General features: G+C 40.7%; 1 protein-coding gene across 5 annotated transcripts in view; it reads left to right on the forward strand.

Annotated features, from left to right (window-relative positions):
- LOC139080381 (uncharacterized) overlaps positions 1 to 9,373 on the forward strand; it is a 130,672-nt gene that overhangs the window by 119,476 nt on the left and 1,823 nt on the right. For 4 of the 5 annotated variants that reach the window (XR_011534863.1, XR_011534862.1, XM_070600689.1 and 1 more), the window contains 2 exons: positions 2,759 to 2,922; positions 3,021 to 7,393. The gene's annotated coding sequence lies outside the window, so the exon portion shown is untranslated. Of the gene's footprint in view, positions 1 to 2,178; positions 2,420 to 2,758; positions 2,923 to 3,020; positions 7,394 to 9,373 lie in introns of those variants that run through there. The other variant, XM_070600687.1, reaches the window with a different exon arrangement.

Genomic DNA, 9,373 nt, shown 5'->3' on the forward strand with positions numbered 1-9,373 from the left:
ACCAGGGAGTGGCTTAGCCAGCTGGCTCTGCTTATTACACACTTAGTGCCTCCTCTTTCCCATTTCTAAGATACGGCATCTTTTCTACCCTTCGAGACCTAGAGATAAAACAAAATCAATGTTCAGCCCTTCCATTGCAAGTATAAAGTGATTTGAATCTGGTGGAAGAAAGGAATGAGGCAGTGCGTTTGCAATGGTTTATTTTGTCTTGCTGGATGTTCTTAGAGATTGAGGGATGGTTGGGGAACTAATCAGGACCTTCCAGGTAGAGAGGCACAAGAGGAATGAGAAGGCCAATTAGCCATGCTACCAATACTAACAGTTGCTCCTTCTTGGATAACTAGTATTTACCAGGGGTATCATAGATAACTCATGCAACCTGACAATCTTCTTAGGCACTTGATAAGACAAGTACAAATCCCACTGTCTTCTTCAACAGGACAGGCAATCTTCTCTCCATCATCAGAGAGCTGCTTTCCCGAGAGCCACTTATTTAATTATTTTGAAAGTTTAATAAGGGCCAAGAGTTCTGGCTAGTGGCTTATATTATCATCACAGAAGGTAATTTTTATTACCTTCAAATAATAATACAGGCAGCCAAGGGTGGTGATTATACGCCGTCCTCAGAACTCCCAGTCACACCTGTCCAGTTTGTCTCTGTTAATGGGTTCCAGGGTGAAAGAATGGATTGAGGATGGCAGATGTCAAAGGTATTTTTGTGGGTAACCCAGTAAAACCTATTTCTATAAATATAATGTTTCTAAATCAGGATAGCTAGGAAATTAAATTCCTTCAAATAGATAACTAAGATCTTTTTTCTCCTTCTATTTGCCTCACATGGCAATGTTACAAAAATAAACATTCTCGATTGCCAAAGCAGGCTTGTTATTGTGGCCTTGGCTCAATGGAGATATCGATGCATAAAGATTCAATTTCTCTCTGGTGGTGATGCTTAATATACTTCAATTTGTTTCTCAGTGAAGGGGCTTGGTTATTTATTCTGGGTAAACTGGCCTTCTTGTGTTGCCACAGTGTCCCTTAGTCTCTGATGTCAAGGCCAGCAAGTTGGCGGGGCCTCATTTGTTCCCAGGCAAATCAGAAGACAGAAAATTGATTCAGATCTAAGCAGAGTGGTAGCATCTCAAAAGCTCTGTCACCAGCGTTCACCGCAAATATATCTCTTCCTAGAGTGGGTGTTCTGAAACTTTGGTCTGCATCTCACTTGTAATAAATATCCTCCTTTTAAAAATTTCAAACAGAACTACCCAGGAAAAGTAGCATGACTTTAGATAGAAATATGATTTCAAGGTCCCTCTGTCTCTCTGAGATCTCTTGAATATGCATGTGATCCCAGAACAGAGTTCTTCCACAAAAGCCTTTATGTTTTTACACAAAGCTCCTTCGATTCCCACTATCACCTTTATTGGAAATAAACTCAAAATAGTATAAATGAGAATAAATTGTTTGAAACTCTCTGTGCCACACAGTTCATCTCCAGCACTTTGCTTTCCCTTACTGCTGAAGGAAAGGAAGTGACAGCATCAGCTTTAAATCTGTAGATTGAGTGGTGGGCACCTGCCTGTGCTTCTGTGATCTACTGGCAATCTCCACTTATTGTCAGGTTGCAGCAGTATTTATTTTCCCTTAATTGGAAGCCCACTGATACCCTGTGGAATTTCCTCCCCTTGGCAGGGCAGTATATCCATGTCGACAGAGAGCATAGCCACCATGGTCTATTGTAATATTATAGTTGGAAATATCAACCCTGGGATCAAAATTAAACCAACACCTAGGCTAATGGAGTTTCTAGACTGTCTTTTGATATTATTAGGAACTCACCATTTTTCTCAGTGTTTATCTTTGGAGTTACAGCAATGTCAGCAGAAATTCAAATTGAATACGCTTTATCAGAGCGTTTCCCCTACTGTTTCAATTCTTCACTGCTTTGCTTTGAGAAGTGAGGGGTGACTGATAAAGTTACTGACTATTACACATAATGAACACAAGAGATTGGGCACTCTGTATAGAAAGGTTACTGTTTTATTATATCTTTTTCCTTTTTAGGTAAATAAATATAATAAGATCAACTGTGTGAACATGGCTGGAAAGACAATTTTATTAGAATTCAGTTAATTAAAATGAAATTAACAAGTAAATCCCCTTTCTCTTAACTTTCAGTGTCAAAACAGGATTCGTTACTTTGGACATCAGAGGGCCTCTTCATGGTCTTTATTTATGGCTACAGCATTTGCATGTGCTTCTCCTTTGTGCTATTTTTATTTTTGTCATTGGAGTTCATGAAGATTTAATCATCAGCCTTCTAATTTTCCAGAAAAAAAAATGTTGATTTATTGAACTGGCTGCAGAAGAAGCAGCAGCAGAGGAAGAAGAGTAAGAAGAAGATGATCAATCTGACGTTGTAGGTTAAGAGTAGCGAACAAAACACATTCATAATTAGAAGAGAAAAGGACTTTCCTTGTTCATTCCAGTTTATAATAAAAAGCCCCTCGCCAAAGTGTCTTAGAAAATAATGCATTCAGACTGAGTCGAATTACCGCCTAGCAGATTCTATTTATCTGTAGCTTAAAAAGCAGCTGCGTTTTTGTAAAAAGCAATGAATGTGGCAGTCCTACTTAAAGGTAGAAGAAAAAGAACACCCCTTGTTTTGTAATAAGGGGATTTTCAATTTAAAAGAGAGAGCGAGCCTGTTGTGTGAAGTGCGGTTATTACATTCACTGTATTCTATCTCACCCACCAGGAGGCTAATAATGAAGGGGCCGGGGAAGGAGGCCAGTGCGACGAGGGTTATCTCAGAGCCTCAGATGCTGGATAAGTCGAAGGAGGCAGACTCGCTTTTGGAGGACATTCAGAAAGGCCAGAGTGATTATTTGGAAGAGAAAAGCCTGCCTATTCTTTTCCAAGGTAAACAGTTCATTTCATCTGTCACCTGCATGCTTCAGCATAAAAATATGTTTATATAAAGATATCTATAAAGTTTGCCTTTTAAAAATCCATTTTAGGTGCGTGAATATTCCCCTGGCCTGCCCGTCCACTGATGAATTATTAGCGACCTGCCTTAGACAAAGGATGTACTGGGAGCCCCACCACACCTCAAGCCATGCTTTGAAGGATCTGCCAAGCTCACTTTTAATCATGAGAAAGAAATTACCCACATGGAGTCAGCAGAAAATGAGAAAGTAGAGCTCACGCTGCGAATAATTCCAGCAAGTGCCAAGGGGCTAGTTGAGGAATGGCTTCATGAGGTGAATATCTTTAGCTTGTACTTAGGGTTCGGTTAGCGTATAATCATTTTCTCTTTTAGGAGCGATGACTGTCATAAGTGTCTTTCCTAACTGAAGAATGCTCAGGGCATTTGTCAGGATGTTGACAGATTTAATATCAGTGTCATCCTTGTTGTTATTTACTATGACTAATTTTACATTTGCAAATATGCAAAAATCAATTTAGGCGGAAAAGCTCTCTGAGCCAATGCCTGCTGTTAACGGCTGTATGTATTTGTGTGTATCGATGTGAGTGCATGTCCGGTAATTTCTGTCTCTGTGTACGTACGTACCCTTGTTCTCGTCTTCTTTCTGTTGTGCACGTAGGTCGGGAGGATTGGCCAGCCAATGGGTTCTCAGATGTGGTTTGAGGCTTTCATTTGATTTTTGGACCAGGAAAAAAAGAATGTGTCACATCATGATTAATGGTCAATCTGAATTTTCAATTCATATGAAAGGAGAAGGGGGAGGAGGATATGAGCTCAGTGATGAGACTAACCTTTTCCCTTTGGGAAGAGCATGATTCAAATTAAACATCACTTTCAGTGTGAAATTAGTTTGAAGGCCTCTTTTTCCCCCCCTCTGGTGCCTGGTTTAACTCCTTGCTGGCCGCTCTTTCAAAAGGGATCCCTTCCGTCCTGCCTCTGTGCCTGAGTCTATTCCCCGTGGCTTAGTTCCTCTTCCTTTGTTTTATTGTTCTAAAGATCGCATCTAAGGAACCAACAAAAGAATATTTTACTATGTTACAAGCTTCATTATTCACAAGATAAGATCCTCCCTAAAACGAGTTATTTCCTTGTGTCCCAAACTAATGTCTCCAATAAGTAAATATAAATAAAGAAGCTTCTTTTAAGGGTAATTTTGCCCAGGAGGAGGGAGAGGGAAGGCAAGGGATTCTTCCGAAAGAAGTTTTGAGTGTCCTCTGCTGTATGCCAGTTTCTGCTGGCCGAGTGAGCCAAGTGAGCTGCAGAGGAAGAACAGCAACCCCAAAACCCAAAGTTTTCTCTTAGTTCTCTAGTTTCCCACATAGCTGAGTCACAGGATCGCCATGCCAACCTGCAGCAACTTTGGCTTCAAGCAAGCATGTGTCACGACACTTTGAAACTACCCTTCAGTACTTACTGGTCAAAAGACTCAGGCCCAAACTTGCAGAAAGATCCCGCGCTGTCCCTGGAAACGCTAGGCTGCTTGCCCTGGATGCCGCAGTTAGGCATCGTCAGGATTTGATATTCGGTTGATTCTCTTTCTGGAGTTCAGTGGCTTGTGGGGAAAGGGGGAGTATTGGAAAGGCTAAGAAACAGAGTTATTCTTCCAATGTATGTTCAAAAGGAAAGTGTCAGGGCTTTTAAATTCCTTTCCTAAGGAAGGAGAGGTGTGGTGGAGGACGGGAGTGACTGGGGGTGGGCTGTGGTGGAGGAGGTGAGCCAACATGGGTGTGGGAGGGTGGTAGAAGAGGTGAGGCAGCTGGGGTGGGCTGTGGTGAGGAGATGAGCCAGCTGGGGTGGGGTGTGGTGGAGGAGTTGAGGCAGCTGGGAGTGGAGTGAGTCGGGGAGGTGAGCCAGCTGGGGGTTGGAGGTAGAGGTGAATTGGGGGAGGTGGAAGGTGGAGACAGACAAGCAGCTGTGTTTATTTTAATACATATCATTTAACCCTCACCTAAAAACAAATTGGAGAGGTTTGGGAGTGCATTAATCTGGACCCAATTAGCATGACTTTCTCCTTCAAAAGTGCAACCTGAGATTAATGAATATAAACTAGAGTTTCAGATGCAGTGCTTAAGTCATTTGCATGTTTCATGCATAATAATTGAATTTATGTATGCACTTCCTTTTATTTAACTATTTCCAGTCTCCTCCCTGTGACTCACGTTAAACCAAGATTTCATTATAGGAACCTTTAGGTGAAAATAGCTTTCCTAGATCTTACTCCTAATGAGAAAGTCAAGTTCTTGTTTCTTTTATTTGAATTTGAATAATACAATATTTTATTTAAAAAGCAAGGGGCAGTGCTTAATAGTCTGGGATGCTGTGTCAGGAGCTGGTAAATAGGCACTCTGAGTTTATTTTTGAAAGGCCAGAAAATCCATGGGAACTTATGGCATTGAGTTTTCAGTGGTCCCAGAGAATTGGGTTTCAGTATGGCCACTTTTAAGTGTACTAATAACCTCAAGAGCAATGTCACCTTAATGCAGCAGAAAGAATGTTCTTGGGCTCCGGACCTGAATCATTTACATCACGAGGGATTTAGTGCACAGTACTGTTTCTGGCAGACTTAGATTTTTGCTTCCATAGAGGGGTGGGAGATGGTGTCAGCTTCTACGAAGGCCTAGGGATGAGCTGTTAGCACTTGTGGTCCCTTAACATGCTGTAGGTTTTTTCTTTCTTTTTTTCTTTCCTGTTTGTTATTTAGTTGCAGACGGCTGAATGCTGACTCAGTGCAAGTGCGTGCAAAGGTCCCCCCTCCCCACCTGCTACAAAATAAAAAGTCTAAAAGCTGGCAGCGGGCGTGTGAGAAAGCTTCCTGGGGAAGAGGTTGAAGCAAGGGGCTTGCAGTAATTCCCTTGGTTTCAGTTTGTATCAGTGATTTGTCTGTCTTTTGTCTTTCCTCATGTGTTTCCAAGTCCAATGTCAAAGTGATGAGCTTTTCTCTAGGAATTCTCCCCAGTGTCCTTTGTTTTTGGTGAATTCAATGGTTGCGTGTTGCTGAGTGTCTCCTGGTCTTGTTTCCTGGTCCTTGTAGCTAAGAATGTCGTTGAAGGATAAAATCTTGTTAATTTGTGATGTCACAATTTAAGTGTGCTTCCTGTCACTTATGTGTAGTTTAAAATGTTCCTTAATGTAGCATGAAATGATTGGTTAGCTTTGAAATGGTTGTGAAGTCATGTGAAGAAAATAAGTTTTTCATCCGACCAAGATAAATTCACTCTAGTGCTTTATGGCTTTTTATTCCTATGTGATAGTAATAAAGTCTCATGTAGGGATGGAAGCCATGAAATACATTGTGAAAAATCATCAACTAAGAAGGGGCCATCAGTATAGAAAACATTAGCCTGTGGAGCTGTGAACCTGATGGAGAAATGATTTAGGGTATGGCTTTGCTACATGCTTGGTGTTTCCTTGAGTTTCTTTATCCTTAGATTTTGACAGCTAAGGAATCTAGGTTATAAGAGTTGATTCATCTTTGTAATCATTAATTTACATGCACATTCAGGTTTGCACATTTCTGCTTATCGTACATTCTTCTCCGTTTTCTATTAATGAACGTGCTCTAGGGGAATTATTAGTAGCCCACCCGTCTGGCAGGCAGCATTTCAATCCTCCTATGCCTTCTTTCTCCTCTTGTGGTCTTTCTTCTGAAACAAGGAAGAAACAGTCAAATTAGATTTGCCCTCTTGGAAATGTGGTCCAGATTGCTCTACTCCCAAGCTCCAGAAAAGGTATATGTTGGGTGGGCTAGATCAATACCTCCCCAGATCCATAAATCCACTCAGAGTTGTTTTCCACTTCCAAGTGCAGGGTGGGAGAGGAAGGCTTGGTGTGAGAGGAGAGAAGAAGGGCTTTGGAATGAAGTTGGGTTCTAATCTCTCTGCCACTTCAACTACATGGTGTGGGGCAAGTTGTTTAAACTCTGAGTCTCTTTATCTTTAAAATGGGGAGAAGCGCTCCCTTTGCAGGGATGCTGTAAGGATTACAAGAAGTAATGCCAACAGTGCCTGACAAAGTATTTAGCATGTGTTAACAAAAGCTCATGAAATAGTTTTTCCTTCTCTCTCTCTCCCTTCCCTCTCCCGTTCCCTTCTCTCCCTCTTTCTTGTTCTCCCCTCCCCTCAGTTGTTAGTCTAAAAACAGCACTTTGAGAGAGAAAAGACTTCCTTAAGAATGTCTAGTTGCCTCCTTTCCATATGTGGCTTAAATGCCTAGGTTGGATGGATAGTTTCACTTTTTTTACTTGAACGATTTTAATGTTGACGATTGACCTATATTCACTTTTACTGTTTTCTGTATATTTACTTTTGCTTGAACTCTTTTAATATTGACTGTTGACCTATACTCATTTTTACTCGTTTTCTGTATTTTTTTCAATGAGAATTCTAATAAAAATTACTTTTGTTATCTTTTGCCTCTCCATTTCCTCCACACAATGGGATTTTAGCCTGTGCTCTGAAAATGTCTGGGCTGCCCCAGGAAGATAAACGATGCCTTTTCCTTAGAAATTGCCCACCAATAGTGCCAAGAGAACTATAACCTCCCTGCGTTTGCATATCAATGTGCTTGGGGAAATCTGTCAATTTAGTTGTAACTCTGATGCTAGTTTAACTTTTAAACATATAGAAATTATAATTTGACTTTATCACTAAAGCTTATAGAATAATTGCGGCTAAGGAAAAGGACTTTGCAAGTACACAAATGCTGAAATGTAAAAAAATTACAGAATGATGTAAGTGTATTGCTATAAAAAATAGAATATAGTGAAAATCAGTGGTACCATATTTGTATCCAGAGCTATTTTATTATAATTGAATTTGTTCTTTAAACCCCACACTTACCCCGTATGTCCAGATCCTAGTAACGTCCCTGATACTTAGTAAGTTCAAATATTTGTGGATAAATGAATGGGAAGGGAAGGAAGGAGGAACATGGTGGGGATAATAAAGAAGTAAAAGGCTATATCACCATAAAGAATATATTGTATGGTTAGGGGAGCAGGGCAAACACACATACACAGTTAAAGGTCTGCTGCTAGAATGAGAGAGTTTAATTCTGTAGAAGAGCAGATATTATGAGACCATTCAAGATAAAATGTGATGAGTGGCATATACAAAATTACTATAGGGGCACCCAGAGCAAAGACAGGGGAAGATCCACATCAGGATTTAGAACATCAGCCAAATTTCCAAGGCAAGAGTTGAGGATTTAAAAATAAATTTATCGAGGAATTTATGAAAAGCTCAAGTGAGTTGTTCTTGGAAATTTTTCCAGCATACAAAGTATTCTACCCTGGAAAACATATTTACTTCTAAATATCTTCACGAGTGCCATTAAAAGCAGATAGTAGATTTTAATGGACACACTTACTTAGAGTAATTAATCACTGCTGAGTCTCAGTGGGCTGCAATTAGCTATTACCCATGTGGGATAGGATGAGTCTAAGCTGCCAGCATGCCCATGATTTCAAGGATGGCCATGGATTTGCCCAGTTTCTCCTCTCCTTGATTCTTGTGTGGTTGTATATAAACTCCAACACTTGCTGTAACTATGAGGCAACACGTGCAAAAGTGGTTGCCTTCATGAAGGGCTTAGCATCTCCCAATAGCTCTGGATATTGATTCTACCAATAGACACTGGCTTTTTCAGGGTTATTGATTAGCAATAAGCCTCACAACATATTCGTATGTAACCCATATAAATGTGTTGGCCAGTGGAATAGAAGCCTGCAATAAAAAAGTGGTCTCACTCAGCGAGTGAATGAGCAAATCTCTGTCTCATCAGTAGTCATGGCACAAGCAGGAGACACAAGCATCAGAACAGAGTGAGGATGTGAATATCCTTCTTATTTTGTTTTCCTCCCATATCCTCCTCAGAAGTTTCACTTCATCAGAGTTTTCACCAATAAAATTATCTTAATCAATGGAGGATGCTATCCATGGGATCTGGGTTTGGGCAGCTTAAGAAAAGCTACACATTCAAAGAAAAGCTACACATTGTCCTACACATTCGAATCCCAAAATGGCGCTATGGAATTCTGAGGCCTCCTAAGAAGATGAAATAAAGAGTTCAGAATTCTTCTCTCCCTCTTTGGGTGGTCCCAGGGACTCTGAATCCATGGTTCAAAGAGCACAGCCTAACCATTTTGGTCACAATTTGGACCTCACCAAGTGGGCTTGTACTCTGAGTTGTCTTTGTCTGAATGAGAATGGGCTTATGCTGGTCCACATTCACACATGTCTCCTTTATCACTAAAGCTGCTCGTATCTGTAGGTAAGGTATGAGTAAGGGGGAGTTTCAACCAGCAGCTCTGGATCAGAGTGGGGTCTACACAGGAGAGTAGAGCCCAGACTCTCAGTGATCACCAAATAACATGACCCTTTTAGT

Source organism: Equus przewalskii, chromosome 29, assembly GCF_037783145.1.
Source record: "Equus przewalskii isolate Varuska chromosome 29, EquPr2, whole genome shotgun sequence".
In the NCBI taxonomy this organism is placed as follows: domain Eukaryota; kingdom Metazoa; phylum Chordata; class Mammalia; order Perissodactyla; family Equidae; genus Equus; species Equus przewalskii.